At 48.5% G+C, this 16310-nt stretch overlaps 1 long non-coding RNA gene across 1 annotated transcript; it reads right to left on the bottom strand.

Moving 5' to 3' along the window:
* Nucleotides 1-2932: 2932 nt before the first annotated feature.
* On the bottom strand, nt 2933-16073 carry LOC113624573 (uncharacterized). The gene is made up of 3 exons (XR_003434394.1): nt 15949-16073; nt 11145-11152; nt 2933-2945 (listed from the first exon to the last, which is right to left on the bottom strand). It is a non-coding gene; the product is annotated as an uncharacterized LOC113624573 (long non-coding RNA).
* Nucleotides 16074-16310: the final 237 nt, after the last annotated feature.

The following is a 16310-nucleotide window of genomic DNA, read 5'->3' as shown; positions in this document are numbered from 1 at the left end:
CGCTCCGCCACCCTGGCCCTTCCCGCACCGGCCCGGCGCGACCCGGGTCTTGGCCCCGGCGCTCGGCCCCTTTCCTCTGCCTCCGCCACCCGCCTCGCCCCCTCCCCGCGCCGCATCCCCGGCTCCCCTAAAGCAGAGGCTGCGGCAGCCTGGGCCGACTTGGCGCCCCCTGCCCCCCACCGGGGTCCGAGCCCGCGCGGGGAGGGGGCTGCCCAAGGGCGGGCGCCACTCGCCTTCCGCCCCACCCGCTCCCCGCGCCCTAGTGCCGGGGACGGAGGATATTGGGGAGCGGGGAGGCCGCGTTGTCCTTGCGGCTCGGATGGTGCAGCCCCCGCCCAGCGCCTCCGAGCCCAGAGCCTCCGAGCCCGGCGCTGCGGTCCGGGATGCAGCTTGCGGGACTGGGGCACCCTGCCGCCGGCTCCCAGGACTACCAGGAATCGAGCTCCTAGTCTTCCTTCTTCCGCAAAAGCCGGCCCCCGATTCCTACTCGGGTACCCTCGGCCCCTGGCTGAACTTTCCAGCGCTCCTGTTGGACCACGACCTTGGGTGGAGGCAAGGGGGCCTCTAGGGGGGCCGGATGTGCTGGCGGCCGCCCCCGCCGAGGGCGCTTTTGCTGAGCACGCAGGCCACTGGTGAGATTCCCTCCCTGTCATCTTTCCCTTAAGGTCAAACTTTTGACCCCAAGTACTTTGTCCCTGCAGAGTGGCCAGTTACTTAGCATGGGATTTGGAAAGTCGAGCCCCATGGTCCCTACACCAGGTCTGCATTTGCACTTGCCCTGAGCATCTGCCAGGACTGCAGGAACCAGTGGTTTTGGTTCCCAGGCGCCCTAGGGTTTGGGCTTGGAAGGCCGGGAGGAGGTATTTTCCAGGAGAAGGAGATGGAGGCTCCTCCTCCTTTCTGAGGATGACCCCGCGAAGCCTGGGCAAAGTCCTATTGACCAAGTAGGGTCAGGGGAGGACCAGATGCAGCCGGTGACCCGGTTGAGGCTTGGGGAGAAAGCATCCTGAACACGATTCCCAAGGACTTGCCTGGGTAAACCAAATGTGGGTTCCCTTAGAGCCTTTCAAAACAGGACACAGGAGAACACAGAGCTACATTTGGAATAAAGGCAGAGTTCACTCTGATATTGCCTTTTCAAGTCCAACCCTCCTGCGCATGTCCAAACCTCCTCCTCACTGGACCGTAATGTGAGTTGAGTTATGGGGAATGTTAATGGGCAGTGAGAATGGGGAATGGCTCAGGGTCCACACCAGACTTTCATTCAATCAACAAATACTTGCTCTGCGCCAGGCACCAGGCGAGGGAGTGGGATACAGATATGAACAAAACTGGCACTGTCTGGCCTCGTGGAGCTTGCAGTCTAGTGGCCAAGAGTGACTTGAATCAACTCACTCAAATAAATATAGAATTACAAACAGTGCTGAATTGCTTGAAAGGAAAGGATAAGGCGCTATGAGAATCTGTGATACATACAGTAGTCGCTTAGTCGGAAGGCTGATAAGAAGTAACTAGTTCAATAGGGCAGAAAGAGTCTTCTTGGCAGAAGGAACGGCATGTGAGAGGGCCCTGAGGCAAGTAGCAGAGTCCTTTGGAGGGACTGAAAGACTGTTTACCAAGTGATGACCAGGGGCCCAAATGGGCATGTGCCTTACTTCTGCATCCCATCACCTGGGCCAATCAGTACCTTCCTTTCTCATCCATAATCACGGGCAGTTGGAGTCCCCCTGGCTGGGAGAGAAGAAGGAGAGACTAACATGCTGGTACGGGACTCACCCGCCCCATGCACGCACTTACTACTGGCACCTTTGCAGACAGCCCATGTCCACTCAGGGCGCCAAGAGGCAGCAGTTCTTTCCTCCAGTTGTTCCCTGTTGCCCACTGTGTTCATGACTGACCAAGGCTTCTGCCAGAAATCAGAAAGATTCATGCTGGGCGTGGTGGTTCACCCTAGGCTTTTAAAACTAGAATGAACTCATTGCCTACAACAGAATACTTTTTAGGGTAGCTTGCATGGCATTTCCTAATCTGGGCCCTGCTTGCCTTTCCAGCCTCATTTCTGGCTTCTTCCCCCCGCTGCCCCCAGTGAGCATCTCCTATGTTCTACTCACAATTGCCCTTCAGGAAGTTCCTGGAACACTTGCTGCCTTTGCACATGCTGCCCTTTCTCTAAAATACACTTCCTCCTTGTTCACCCAGTGAATGCGCCCTCAGCTTTCAACATCAACATTTAACGTAAGGTTCCCCCACGACCCCGAAGGCCTTTCCTGACCAGAGAGTCAAATGCTCCCTCTTCTTTGTTTCTGAAGCTCCCCTGACAGGCTTCTATCACAGCGAGCATAAAATGCACCTGAGCTTCGTAAAGGCAGGACTCTCCTATCATGTACCTAACACAGAGAAGGACATAGAAGGTGCTCAGTAAATGCTTACTAGACTAGAAAACCATCTAGTCTAGTATTTTTTAACTTTTTTATGGGGGGGGAGTGTTACGTATATCTTTGAGATTCTGATGAAAATTATGGATACTCTCTTCCAAATGCATATAACCTAAAATATTTTGCATACAATGTCACATGATTCACAGCCCTCCTCTTCCCCCATTGACCCCACTTTCTAGAACTTTGGACTTTAATTTTATAGGAAACAGAGGCCCAGTGAGGTGCAGTAACTGCCCAATAACCCCTGCAACACACAGACACACCCTCTCCCCACCCCAGCTCCTGACTCTCAGGCCAGGGCTCCTTCCAGCTCTCTCTGCTTCTCCTAGTCAAACAGCCTCTTTCTGTCCCTCGCACTTTGTGAAGGCTGCTGCTCGTGGCTGGAAGATGGATATCTTGGTTTTGCTTCAGTTCAGTAGCAGCCTAAGGTGTGACAGGGAGACAAATTTTGTTATGGGCAGAGTTGACAATTAGGAAGACAGATGGGCCATCTCCCTGGCCTGTTCACTGCCCCTTGCCTGCAATGTTATTACATCTGTTTTAGCTGGAGGAGGGTCACGTGTGCCTCACAGTTGTCTTGTGGGCCCTGGATTGAGCCATGTGGGCTAGGTTTGGAAACGCTCTGGATGGGACCCTTGAGGTCAGGGGCCTAGCTCTCGGTCTTGTCAAAGTCTTCCTCCCCGTAGAGCAGGCTATGGGAAGGCATGGAGAGAATGGGGTTCTCGCTCGCCGCTCCTGGAGCTCTTGCGTGCCTGCCTCCAGCTTTCTGCAACGAGACGCGTGCTTCAGGCAGCTGGGCCCACGCAGTGCCCAGCTTATCTGCAGATCAGTATCTTCAATGATACAGTAATTCACTCATTCATCAAAACTGCATCGTGTCTCTTCTTTGTGCCGGGCACTGTGCTGATTCCAGTTGATAAGGAAGGGTCGTGGAGTGTGAGCCAGAGATAGACGGTTTTGCTCTGTGGAGCGTGGGGAAAGAGGTAACCTTTACTTCTAAGTCAACCCATTCCTCGGATGGTGTGCTAGGGAGGACAGTTAGGGCAGCTAAGAATGTGCTCAGTTTTAAAACTCTGATCTCACGCAAGTTATGTCATCTTTGCTGGGGACTAAATTTTCCTAACTGTAAAATGGGTTTGATAACCATCTTTTCTTGCTTATCTCTGGGCAGCTGTGCGGATACAGTTATCACATTTCACATGGCAGATCCATTCACTTCAGTATGTGAAGCAGGAGCAGTACAATATAATAACAGGGTCCGTGTGTGTCAAACCCTGGCACATTTCATGCGTGCAGTAATCCTAGAGATAGTTACGATCATAATCTCGGATGTACAGATGACAAAAATGAGGCTCAGAGAGGTTAAGTGATTTGCCTGGGGATATGGAACTAATAAATGATAAAACTGGGATTGACAGAGCTCTCTGTCTCTGGGGGTCAGACAGCTGGCCACTTGGTGCTATTCTGTAGTAGACTATGTGGGAAGAGGCCCGGGCTTGGAAGCCAGGGCATCACGGGATTGGAACCTAGATCTACTGCTAACTAGCTGTGTGATTAACAGCTGGACTGCTAACCTCTCTGTGCTTCAGAATGCTAATCTTCCAGACCCAGAGTTTAGACTAAGAGGCTTCTAACAGACCTTTCTGTGAAGTTTCCAGTCTACATGGATAATATTTCAAAGTAGGATTAAAGGAAAGAAGAGGGGCCCTTCCAATAAAAATAGGCTTGTCGCAGTTTCCCTGATAAAATAAATGCTGCCCTAAGATCTCAAGTAGATGGTTAATGTGATATGCAGGCAGTTATAGATTGGTGGTGTCTGAAGAAGCTGGCTGAAGTTTCCTTCTCCAAGGGAAAGAAGTCTGTTTTCAAAAGGAACGCTTCACTGTCTTGTCGGGGCTCTGGGGCCTGGGCCTTGCCCCTCACTTAACTTTCTGGGGACACAGGCATTGTGGAAGAAGACACAAACCCTGATTCCCTCCCCCCTTCCGATATTTTCTCCAAACTAAATAAAATTTATTGGCTGGAGATGTTTGTTGCTCTGACGGCAAGGGACAGCGGGGAGAGAAATATGGCTTTGGGAAGAATTTGCTCCAGCCTTCGGTGCTGGTTCTCCTCCACAGCCTGGTTTCTGCCCAGAAGCCAGAGATGCTGGCTCTCAGTGAAATCAATTTTGATTTTCATAGCAGGGCACCAGACATCAGGGCTGAGTGTTTCCAAGTGCTGTGTTCATCGGCTGGTCCTTACCACCCCACTCCCATCCGCCTTGAAAAATGTAGCCATCCTACAGTTGGGGAAAGGTTTAAAAGACAAGGAACATCAAGTTGGGTAGCGGCTGAGTAGAGCCTAGTATGATCATGGTCTACACTTCTTAGGTGCGATACCAAGTGTGTAGCAGGGGGCCACTTCATCAGTAATTGGTTAAGTGTTTTAAGAGATCGTTTTCATGTATCATTTGTATGATTTTTTTTTTTTTTTTTCTGGTACGCGGGCCTCTCACTGTTGTGGCCTCTCCCGTTGCGGAGCACAGGCTCCGGACGCGCAGGCTCAGCGGCCATGGCTCACGGGCCCAGCCGCTTTGCGGCACGTGGGATCTTCCCAGACCGGGGCACGAACCCGTGTCCCCTGCATCGGCAGGCGGACTCTCAACCACTGCGCCACCAGGGAAGCCCCATTTGTATGATTTTTAAATAAATAAATACTAAAGGCCATCACTCCTCTCTTCCTCAAAGAAGGATTACTAGCCCTGTGGGCCGGAGCAAGTGATTCACGTTGACCGAAGAAGTTCAGGTTCCTCACCTGTACATGCTGTTGGTAATACTCACTCAGGGTTCTTCTGATACAGAAAACAGAGACTCCCTTAAGCTGGCTCTAATGAAGCGAGTGAGGAGCTATAAAATGCAGTATTGATATCTAAGCAGAGGCCTGGAAGGAGGCCAGGCATCCTTGAGGTGGCAGGGAGAGCGTTCTGAGTCCGAGGATATTCCACCGGTGCAAGTGGTCACTGGTCTTCACGTTGAGTACCATTGGCCCAACTCAGCACCTGTGCCCGCCCCCCCCTCTTCCCCGCCACCTCACTGTACTATCACACTCTCCTTTGTCTCTGAGTTCGAGTTCCAGAGAGGATCCTATTGTCTGAGCTTGGTTCTCTAGAAGCTGAGGTTTTCTCTCCAGGTCAGTCTCTGGTCAGCTTTGGCTAACCAGATAGGAGGGGAGGCCAGAGGAGGGTCATATGTGCAGAACTTGACCTTCTTAGGCAGGAAGGGCTGAGGGTGGAGATTCCTTGAGAAAGAGATGAAAGTGAGCTGGAATTCAGGAATCTGCTCAGTACAGGTGCTTACTGAGTTATGAAGGATCAAACAGAGATTCTTAACTTGGGGCTTAACAGCCCCAGGGGGCTCATAGGTAGAATTCAGAGGAGTCTGTGAACTTGGGTGGGGAAAATAATAACATCTTTATTTAGCATTTTCTTCGATTATGAATGTAGGCAACAAACCACAGTGTATTTGCAGTATCTGTGACATTGTCACCAGTAGAAATCACAGATATTTTCATATCAAATTTCAGTTGCTGCATATATCTGGAACATGATTTATGCCCATCACAGCTTTGAAATTACAGCAGTTATTATACCTGCTGCTAGAGCTTATTATTTAATGCATTAATAAGGAACATATACTACTATATTACACACTCATTTGAAAAAGTAATAATTATATTTCAATGTAATTGGTTTTCTTTGTAGTCAAGCTATGTATTTTATTTTATATATTTTAAAATGTTCTGAGAAAGGGTCCATAGACTTAATCAGTCTGCTAAAGAGGTCCATGGCACAAAAAGGGTTAAGACCCCCCCCCGAAAGTCAGTGAGCTTTAGTTCCCAATTTCCCACCGTCCCTCGCCCTAATCTTTCATATACCCATCTATCTCTGTCCAATTAGTGCAAGACATTCTTGAGCAGTAGTAAATTTCATTTAATAGTTTGGCAAATTTGCAAAAGCACATAATTTGTAGTTTGGGTAGAAGGTTTTAATGTATATCGAGAAGTAAATTTACAAATTACGGGCACACACGGGCAACTGGTTCGGTAACTCCTATCAGCCTGCAAACCCATCAGCTTCTGCGTTCATGGCCAATCCCATGCAAACCAGTCCATCGAAACAGCCACAGAATAGGCAGTTATGTTCTTGAGAGGTTAAGGAGCTTGTGTAGATTACGTGATGAATCACTTGATCAAATGCAAGCTAGAATCCTAGGAGAGAAGAGAACCACAGGGAAAAATAGCTTTGAAGTGGGTTCTGAAATGGCGGGAATGAAAAGGAGGCTGAACGGAGGAGGGAGGGAGTCAGTGAGGATGTGGGGGAACTGGCCAGATGTTGATTTTGAGGAGGATGCCTGGAGAGATGCGAGCCTCCCCGGAGCAGCACTCGAATAGTGGTTGGTTTTTTGCTATCTTTTATTGAGTTCTTACCATGTGCCAGACACTGAGTCAAGCCCTTTAAATATAGCAGTGATATAATCTTTACCGAGTACCCAGTAAGGGATAATTGCTATCATTCCCATTGTACTGGTGAGTAAAGTGAGGCTCCAAGAGGTTAAATACTTGCTCTAGGTCACAGAGGTATTAAATGGTGCAGCCAGGGGCTCAGCCCAGACCTGCCTGATCCCAGAACCCCGTGCTCTTAAAAACCATGATAGGCAACCACAGGAGAGTCTGTCTAGAAAAACTGTGGCTGCCAATTTGTTTTGGTAAGAAAGTGCTTACTATCCATTCCTGTCTTCCCCACCCTTCTCTCCAGCCTTTCTGCCTGTTCTCACACCTCCTTCCTTCCCCTCTCCACCCTGAATCCACTCACAGGCACACATGCTGCAGGAGTGAGGACAGGATAAAAATTAAGAGCGAAAGCTGTGGGGTCAGGCAGGATGGGGTCCTAACTCCGGCTCTGTCACCTGGCTCTGACCATGCCCATTACCTCCAGAGGTAATGACGCGCCCTTCCTAAATTTGCATGTCCTCTCTCTAGTGCTTTGTTTTGGATAAGTGCCTCCACTCTTTGCTTACAGAGAGTCATCGTCCCCATCTTCTTCACACACACGGGCTGCTCTGGGAGGGCTTCCCTGAACCCGCCGCAAACCTGGCCCGTGGGCAGCAGGCATCACTCCTCTTAGTGGAGGATTCATGAGCATTACTCGGGAGGCTGTCCTCTCTTGGGTATAAGCTCCCGTCCTTATCCCCCGTGCTTAGTGCAGCATCTGGTGTGGAGTGCTTTTCAGTAGAGCCTTGATAAAAGCCAATGAACAGTGTCCTTTCAGGCCCCCATTGCCCATCCTTGGCACCCATTCTGGGTCCCATCACCTAGAGTTTGTCTCTAGGAAACCTCACTGGTTACCTAGACACGGGCGCCTGCTCCAGTCTCACAGATGAGTATACTGAGGATAGGTGGCAGGTCCTGGTGGCCTGGGAGTAGGTAACTGAGCTGGAACGGGAACCCAGGCCTCTTGCACCAGCACGCTGCCTGGTCCTGACACTAATGCTGGGAGTGCCTCTTCCACACTGGTAAGCAGGCTGATACTTTTGCATCAGGGGACATACGTGGAGCACCTAGAATCACGTGCTTCCGCAGTTGCTCGCTTGCTCCACTCTTGTGCCTGCCTCGGGGCTAGCCTTCTGACCCACTCTTCTCTCTCATTCTAACCCCATGCCCTGGGCTTTGCCAGCTGCTGAATGGAGCCCTGTGTTAGCCGGGCCCGTGGGTGGCCACCTTCGGGTGATGCCCGGTGGTGCCAGAGGTTCTTGCCCTAAGAACTCTGCCCACAGGCAGAGCCGAGGCCTGAAATTCCTGGCATTAGAGTCATTTCATTCCTTTGGGTTACTTTGTCTTCTCCAGAGAGCTATTGTTAAAATGCAAATATGTTTGTATATGTCCATGACTCTCTCTCGCCCTGTCACAGCTCACCCTTCCCCCTCCCCATAACCTCAAGTCCGTTCTCTAGGAGGTCTGCGTCTTTATTCCTGCCTTACCCCTAGGTTCTTCATGACATTTTTTTTTTCTTAAATTCCATATATATGTGTTAGCATACGGTATTTGTCTTTTTCTTTCTGACTTACTTCACTCTGTATGACAGACTCTAGGTCTATCCACCTCATTACAAATAGCTCAATTTCGTTTCTTTTTATGGCTGAGTAATATTCCATTGTATATATGTGCCACATCTTCTTTATCCATGCATCCGATGATGGGCACTTAGGTTGTTTCCATCTCCGGGCTATTGTAAATAGAGCTGCAATGAACATTTTGGTACATGACTCTTTTTGAATTTCGGTTTTCTCAGGGTATATGCCCAGTAGTGGGATTGCTGGGTCATATGGTAGTTCTATTTGTAGCTTTTTAAGGAACCTCCATACTGTTCTCCATAGTGGCTGAACCAATTCACGGACATATACACACTAACAAACGTAGTAAGGTAGATAGCTGGTTGGAAGCAGCCGCATGGCACAGGGATATTGGCTTGGTGCTTTGTGACAGCCTGGAGGGGTGGGATAGGGAGGGTGGGAGGGAGGGAGACGCAAGAGGGAAGAGATATGGGAACATATGTATATGTATAACTGATTCACTTTGTTATAAAGCAGAAACTAACACACCATTGTGAAGCAATTATACCCCAATAAAGCTGTTAAAAAAAAATGCAAATATGTTACCCCACACGGTAACCTGTTACCCCAGTACTGTGGCCCCTTGGAAGAGAAGAATGTCTGGGCTTTGGTTAAGTCACACCACCTCCCTGGCCCTCAGTTTCTTATCTGTAAAATGGAGATAATAAGAGACTGCATTATGGGGTTACCCCGAGGACGAAATGATATAGTGCACATGAAGCGCTGGACACATAATAAGTAGTCAATAAAATTAGCTCTTTTTTTCTTTTTAAAACTGTAGGATTATTTGGTCAGTTCTCTAGCTGAAGTTCTGGATCTTCTTAGTTTGTTTTTTTAAGTATTTTGTTTTAATGTCGTCTCCTTTTGTTTTAAGATTTTTTTTCCTTTCTAATTATAAGATGGTTTTGACCTTCATCTTCTTACTTTTAAAATAGGGTAAAAGATCCTACCTTATTGGTTTATTGAGGATTTACGGAGCCTGAAGGGCTGACTGTGGATGCCAGGCCTGCCCAAGGCGCTCACAGAAAGCCTGCTCTCCTGAGTTAACCTGGAGGTGGGGATCGAAAGCCCTTGGGGAGTTGGGGGGAGGTTCTGGGTGGGTCCCAGGGAGGAAATAGGGGATGAGGAGGGAGGAGAAAGGGGAAATGAGGGGAACCCTGCTTCCTCTGCCCCAGCTGCTTGGATGTCGAGTCTGGGTGGGAGGGGACCTGGGAATCCTGCCCCACCCCTGGGAGAGGTTGGACCCTGTGACCCTTCCCCAGATCGTTTGCCTTCTAGGTGAGTTCTCTGAGGTTCTGAATTCCCTGTAGGAATGGTGTCCTTGGCCTCCCTCCCTAGCTTGACTTTGGTCGAGTAGTGGTGAGGAGCCTCTGGGGAAGACTCAGCCCCACCATCATCCATCATAACTGAAGTTATCCTTCCCAAGCAGAGCCTGACTAATGCAGAAGATCACATTCCCTAGAGCTGGAGGCCTGGAACAAAGAGTGGAGGTGAATGCTGGTTCCTGGCACCCCGCAGCCAAGCAGCAACCTGCCACCTGCCTGCCCGACTCTGGGGGTGGAGAAGAAGGGGGTGCAGTGGGAGTCTTCCCAGTCATCTGCTTTGGGGTGGAGCACAAAAGGGCCAGCGTCATTTTCACCCCAGAAGTGGGGCTTGGAGCCCTGCAGTTCATTATACCTCACGTTCGTTGATTGCCTATGGGCTGTTACTATCCTTTTTTCTCTCTTTCCCTCTTTCCTCCTTCCCTGCATCATTCCCTCCCTCCCTTCCCTCCTGCCGTCCAATAAATACTGACTGATCACTTGCTCTGGGCCAGGTACCAGGCTAGATAAGGAGCTTTCAGCTCAACAGAGACAAGAATCAGATAGCTAATGACAGGATAGTTTGATGAGTGTGCTGACAGGTGTCCTTACAGGGTGCTGTGGGAACACAGAATGTGGGGGAGGGAGACCCATCCTGATTGGTGTGTAGAGAAGGGGAAGACACTGGTAGGTAAAGCATCTTGAGGGCTGAGCAGGAGTTACCAGTTGGAGAAGGAAGGAGTAGGATCCTGGGTAGCGGGAGCAGAAGGAAGTCCAGAAGATGCACAGCTAGAGGATATACAGAAAGCTCAAGAAGATCACTTATTCACTGAGTTTTGGTTATCTCTCCTGTAAAATGAGAATAGGACCAAAGTCATAGCTATCACACACACATATACACACAATCCTTCCTTCCTTTTTTCCAATGTATTTTATTTTTTACCAGAAAGATTTACCCATGTGGAAATAATGGCAATGAGAGGCAGAACGTGCAAAGTGCTGGAGTCAACGGAAATACGATGGCGGGTTATAGCTTTTTGGAGGATGGGCAATACTAATTAAGATTGATATTGAGAATTAGGAATTGTTGGCACAATTTAAGAAGATCCTGGAAGGGTGGGAAAGACTCTGGTAGAGAAGACAGAAAAGGGCATCTTAAGGGGCTGGTACAGTGAGCAAAGGCAAAGCGAGGTGTGGCTGCATTTGTCAGGGCCAGAGGAGTTGGGGGTGAGGCTGGAAAGGTGGGCTGAGACCACTTCGATGCCTAACTGGTGGGCACACGGGCAACATTTGGTGTGCATGTGGGTTTATTGGACCTGCGCAGTGTTAAAAAAGAAAAAAAGAATTAAGTCGACATTAAAAGATCAGATTTTACATAAATCCACATTCCTGGCTTCTTTTGAAGAAAATCAGGTCTGGCAATACTAACCTTGAGTTAATCCCCACATGGCAGCAGCTGGCTGGAAGGTGAGTGGTGGACATTCAGGATGTCACTGTAGCCCACAGTCACAGGTTGCATCTCCCACTGGCGAATTAGCTTGACTTCTCCACTGTTCAAATCACTCTCGAGTTAATACAGTTATGTTCAGAAAGCTCCTAATAAAATGCTAATACATTACAAGGAAGCAGAAAGAAAATTCTAAGCCATTAACATTGTAGTTCCTTTATTAGATTAGGGGATGAATTTTACTACTCCTTGGGTAAATTTTAACCGGGGAGTAGCAGTTAGGGGGAGAAAATGGGATGCTTGATGCATGATGGTTTGAGATGGAAACTCTAAGAAGTGAAGGGTGGGAGTGGACACCTGGAAAGATGAAGATGGCGGGGCCCTGTGGTGAGTCATTGTGCCCACTCCTCTCAGCCGTGGCGTCTGCCGTCTGCTGGGGAAGGACACCAAAACACCTGTCCTTTTAATTTATTTTATAAATAAAAATACTTATTGCATTGTAAGACATTTGCTACCTATTTTGTTGACTTTTAAGCTTAAAAAATTGGACTCTTGGGCTTCCCTGGTGGCGCAGTGGCTGAGAGTCCGCCTGCCGATGCAGGGGACGTGGGTTCGTGCCCTGGTCCGGGAAGATCCCACATGCTGCGGATCGGCTGGGCCCGTGAGCCATGGCCGCTGAGCCTGCGCGTCCGGAGCCTGTGCTCCGCAACGGGAGAGGCCACAACAGTGAGAGGCGCGCGTACCGCAAAAAAAAAAAAAAAATATTGGACTCTTGAAGGACAAGGTGAAATTTGTGTGGTTTTTTTTAATTGATAAGGAAAATAATGGTAAGGAGAAAAGTTCTTCTATTTTTTGAATAATTTTTGGAGTGTGTGTGTATGTGTGAGTGGCTGGTCTTTTGAAAGGCTCAATAAACCTGACTGGGAAATTTTAAATTAATTATTTAAAATATTATACCAGTTAGTAGCAAACATTCAGAATAATATAAGAATGTATGAAGGAGTAAACCCCACAAACTGTCAAGAATTGGTGTTTAGGGCATATGGGAGAGTTTGGAGTGTATTGTTCTAGACTTGGCACTATACCTAAATGAGATATAGCTATATCCTTGCATAGACCTAGGTATACGCTCACATATATATCTGGATAGAAATTTTTTAATAAAAATGAGGTTTTGCAGACTGTTCCGCTATGTTTTTCTCCTAATCCTCTATCTTGCACATATTACAGGTCATTACATCACCTCTGGGCCTATGTAAGGAGAGTACAATGAAAAAGACTGCTGGATAGAAAGGGCTAGTTTTGAGCTCTCCCTGCTCTCTTCCTAGCCTCAAGTACTCTCCTCTGTAAAATGGGGATAATTCTTCCTTCGTTAGAATTAGGGTTAAATTAGGGTTAAATAGAATGCAAATGTACTCAGCACAGCTTATTGGATATTGGGTGATCAGAGCCCATTATACCGTCGAGAAAATGTTTTCACTCCTTGGATTCTTCATTCTCCACCCTTCATCCCGTTGGGAGAGGAGTGGTGGGGGGTTGGGGGGTGAGGGTGAATCTGGGGCAAATTACAGCTTTTCTCAATGGAGTTTAAAACCCTCTTTTCAGTGCTGAGTATCATTAAAATCTCGAGCAGTTCATTAACAGATGCATTCAGTTTTGTTTAGGACATTTTCTCCGGACCCACGTTTATTTATTCAGCTGCAGGAAAATTCCTGAAGTCAGGTATGTGAGCAGGAAGGTATGTCTGATAGAAAGGCTGTGACCTGTGCCTGCCCTTCGTAGAGGCGCCCTCTTGCCAGTGGGGAAAGTCTGCCCCTCTTAGTACAAGGGGGGATTCATACCTCATCTTTGTAAATGGCATCCCCTCCTGCTAGAACCTTCCCTTTTCCACTTCTCTCCTTCCCCTTCTGGTGCTAGAGTACCATGTTCTCTTTCTTTTGTGTAACACGTCTTTAACAAAGACCTCTTACCCCAATATCTCATTGAACCCTCCAACAAGTCAATAGATTTAGGTCCGTTATAATATGACAGATGAAGCAGCTGAGGCCCAGAGGAGCTGTGATAGGAGTCAAACTCACAGCAAAACTCGGACAGATCTGGATTTCTTGGCTCGCAAGCCATGCTAGTCGTGCTGTATCATGTTGCCTCCTTTTCTGATTGTTGGCAGGAAGCTCCTGAAAGGGAGGGCTACAGGAGGGCCCCTCGTTCTGGCCAGTGGGGAAGACTGTTTGGAATGCGTGAGGTTGTAGGGCTTAGGGTGCTGGGAGAGACTGGTGAGAGCAGACGAAGGGGACGGGTTTGGAGGTCACCCCAAGGTCAGTGGAGGGGGCAGCCGGGAGCTGGGGAGGTTGAGAATGGCCTGGTGCAGAGCTTGGACACCAAAAGGGAGGCTGGCCTTTGTGGTCACTGGCAGGTTTGTGGGCTTTTCCAACATTTGGTCTCATTTTGAATGTTCGGCCCTTTTTTTTGCCTCAATTAGTAGCACGCTGTAAAATCCTCTCCCATACCCCACAGAGGAACCCTTTCCTAATTCAGGTCACATCTCCCTGGCCCTCTATTTCCACATCCAACAAATCAAAACTTATCAGTTCTGTTTCCCATTCTCTCAGAGAACAGCTGAGAGAGCTATTCAGATAACCTTATTTGCTTTAATGAGCTGCTGGCAGGATACATTTATCTAGAACACGTGTAATATCACAGTAGCCTCACAGACCAGCTCTTCTCAATAGAAACGTAACGCGAGTCACATTTAAAACGTTCTAGCAGCACATTAAATAAAATAAAAAGGAAACGGGTGACATTAATAATATATTTTTCTTTAACCCAATTTATCATTATTTTAACATTTTAACAAAAAAAACGAATGAGATATTTTTCCATTGGTTTTCTCATCGTAAGTCTTCGAAATCCATTGCACATTTTACACTCACAGCACATTTTAATTCAGACGAGCCGCATTTCAAATGCTCAGTAGCCACATGTGTTGAATAGTTTGTGGCGATGGTTTTGGCCAGTGTAGTTATGAGGCTTCGTTCACTGGTAAACCGAGAAGGCTTATTTGGGGATGGGTAATGGGGTGCTTCTGGGCCCCTTTGTGATCAGGGTGTCTTTGGGCGGGACGGCCCATCAGCAGACCTCGGTCACAGCACATCGTGGCTGCTTGCCCTGTCCTCACCTTTGTGCTTGTTGTCATGGGTGACATGATGCTGAAAATATTCCCCTCGCCCACTGTGCCACCACCCACACTATTTGTGTCCTCCCTCGCCCTCTCCCGTCTTCCCCCTTGACACCTTTGACTTTTGTAAACCCCAATCCTAGATTTAACTCTACTGTGCCCTTTCTCTGATCCTGCCTTGGGACTGCTGGATTCATTTTAAATCCATGCCCTTTGACCTCAGCTGCTACTTGTCACCCTCACGTTTGTCTCAGTTGTCTCTCATCCCCCTCGCTGACTGTTGCAAACCTCACCTGCTTCCTTGAGCTCTCAAATCCATCCACACGTCCTCGTTCTCAGCACGGGGGCAGTTCCTCCCTTACTGAAAAGGTGGAGGTCATGTGGCTTGAGTGCTTTCATCTCCACCTCGCAGTTTCTCTTCATCTGTGCTCTTCTCTCCCTGGCCAGAGCCTTAAAAACCTTCCCTTCCCACCTCCAGAAACGCTCTGCTTCAAACTGGCCGTGAAGCTCTGGCTTCAGATCCTTCAAATCTCAGGTCTGCCTACTGCTAGCCTGGGTAAGTTGTTTAAGTGCTCCGTGCCTGGTTTCTTCATCGCAAAATACGACTAATATGACTCATAAGGTCGCCTAGTGCCTATGGTGGTGGCGAAGGTGAAATTCAGTTTCGTGGCATGTTTTAACACAGAGCCTGGAGTAAATGTTGACTCTTATGTCCCCTTCTCTTTCTGGTGTCTCAGTCCATCCCTCTCCCCTGGCTTCTCCCCTTGGCCTGCAAACACACTCCCTGTCCTAGCAGTTCACCTTATCCCTCCCTTGAGCGGCTGCCCATCTCTCTCCTGAATTCCACTGAAGTATCGAAGAGTAGCCCCACCTGTTGCCTCTACCCTCTTGTCAGCCCCAGGCATCTTCCCCCTGCGCTACTGACACTGTGCTCACTGGTTTTCTCCACTCACCCTCCTTTGGATTTCTGGGCTGCGAGCCACACTGGTTCTTCTTCCCCGCCCCCCGCTCCCCGCTGTGACTTTCCCCACACTCCTCTAATGTCGCTCTAGCTTCTCACTGCCCCCCTCACCTCTGCATGACTCTAGATGACTCTAGAATCTACACTCTCGTCTTCAGGCTTCTCCTCTGCCCCAGGCCCACCTTTTCTACTGTCTGCTGGGCCACCCTCACAGGATAAACCCCTCTCTGTGGGTGAACCCCTAGGCAGGCACACTTGTGCCCGAGGACACTAACAGTCCAGTCTCCTACTCTCGGATCTCTTCTCCCTCCTGACCTCCCTAACTCAGCTGTGGTTCCCGCCACTCTCTAGATACCCAGGTCTGAAACCCTGCAGTTTTTGACACTTCCTTCTCCTCCCAAATCCAGTGCCTGAACTAAAGTACAGAAAGTCCCCTACACACGAACCTTCAAGTTGTGAACTTTCAAAGGTGCAAACATGCCCCTGGATGCCAGCCGTTGTACTGTACTACTGTACTTTTCAAGGTACTGTACTGTAAAATTAAAAGTGTTTTCTTTTTTATTTGTTTGTTTTTTATGTATTATTTTTGTGAAAAGTATTATAAACCTATTACAGTACAGTACTATACAGCCAATTGTGTTAGTTGGGTACCTAGGCTAACTTTGTTGGACTTAACGAACAAATTGGACTTCCAAACGTGCTCTTGGGATGGAACTTGTTCGTATGTAGGGGACTTACCGTAAGTGTTTAGTAACCAAAGGTTATAATCAATGAATCCCATTGGCGGCCAAGTCCTGCCCTTTTCTTACTTTCTCTCTAGTTCATCACTTTTCAATTCC

This window comes from Aethalodelphis obliquidens, unplaced genomic scaffold, assembly GCF_003676395.1.
Source record: "Aethalodelphis obliquidens isolate GAN/ISIS:26980383/991018 unplaced genomic scaffold, ASM367639v1 scaffold13, whole genome shotgun sequence".
Lineage (NCBI taxonomy): Eukaryota > Metazoa > Chordata > Mammalia > Artiodactyla > Delphinidae > Aethalodelphis > Aethalodelphis obliquidens.
This window is presented reverse-complemented; position numbering and strand designations above follow the sequence as displayed.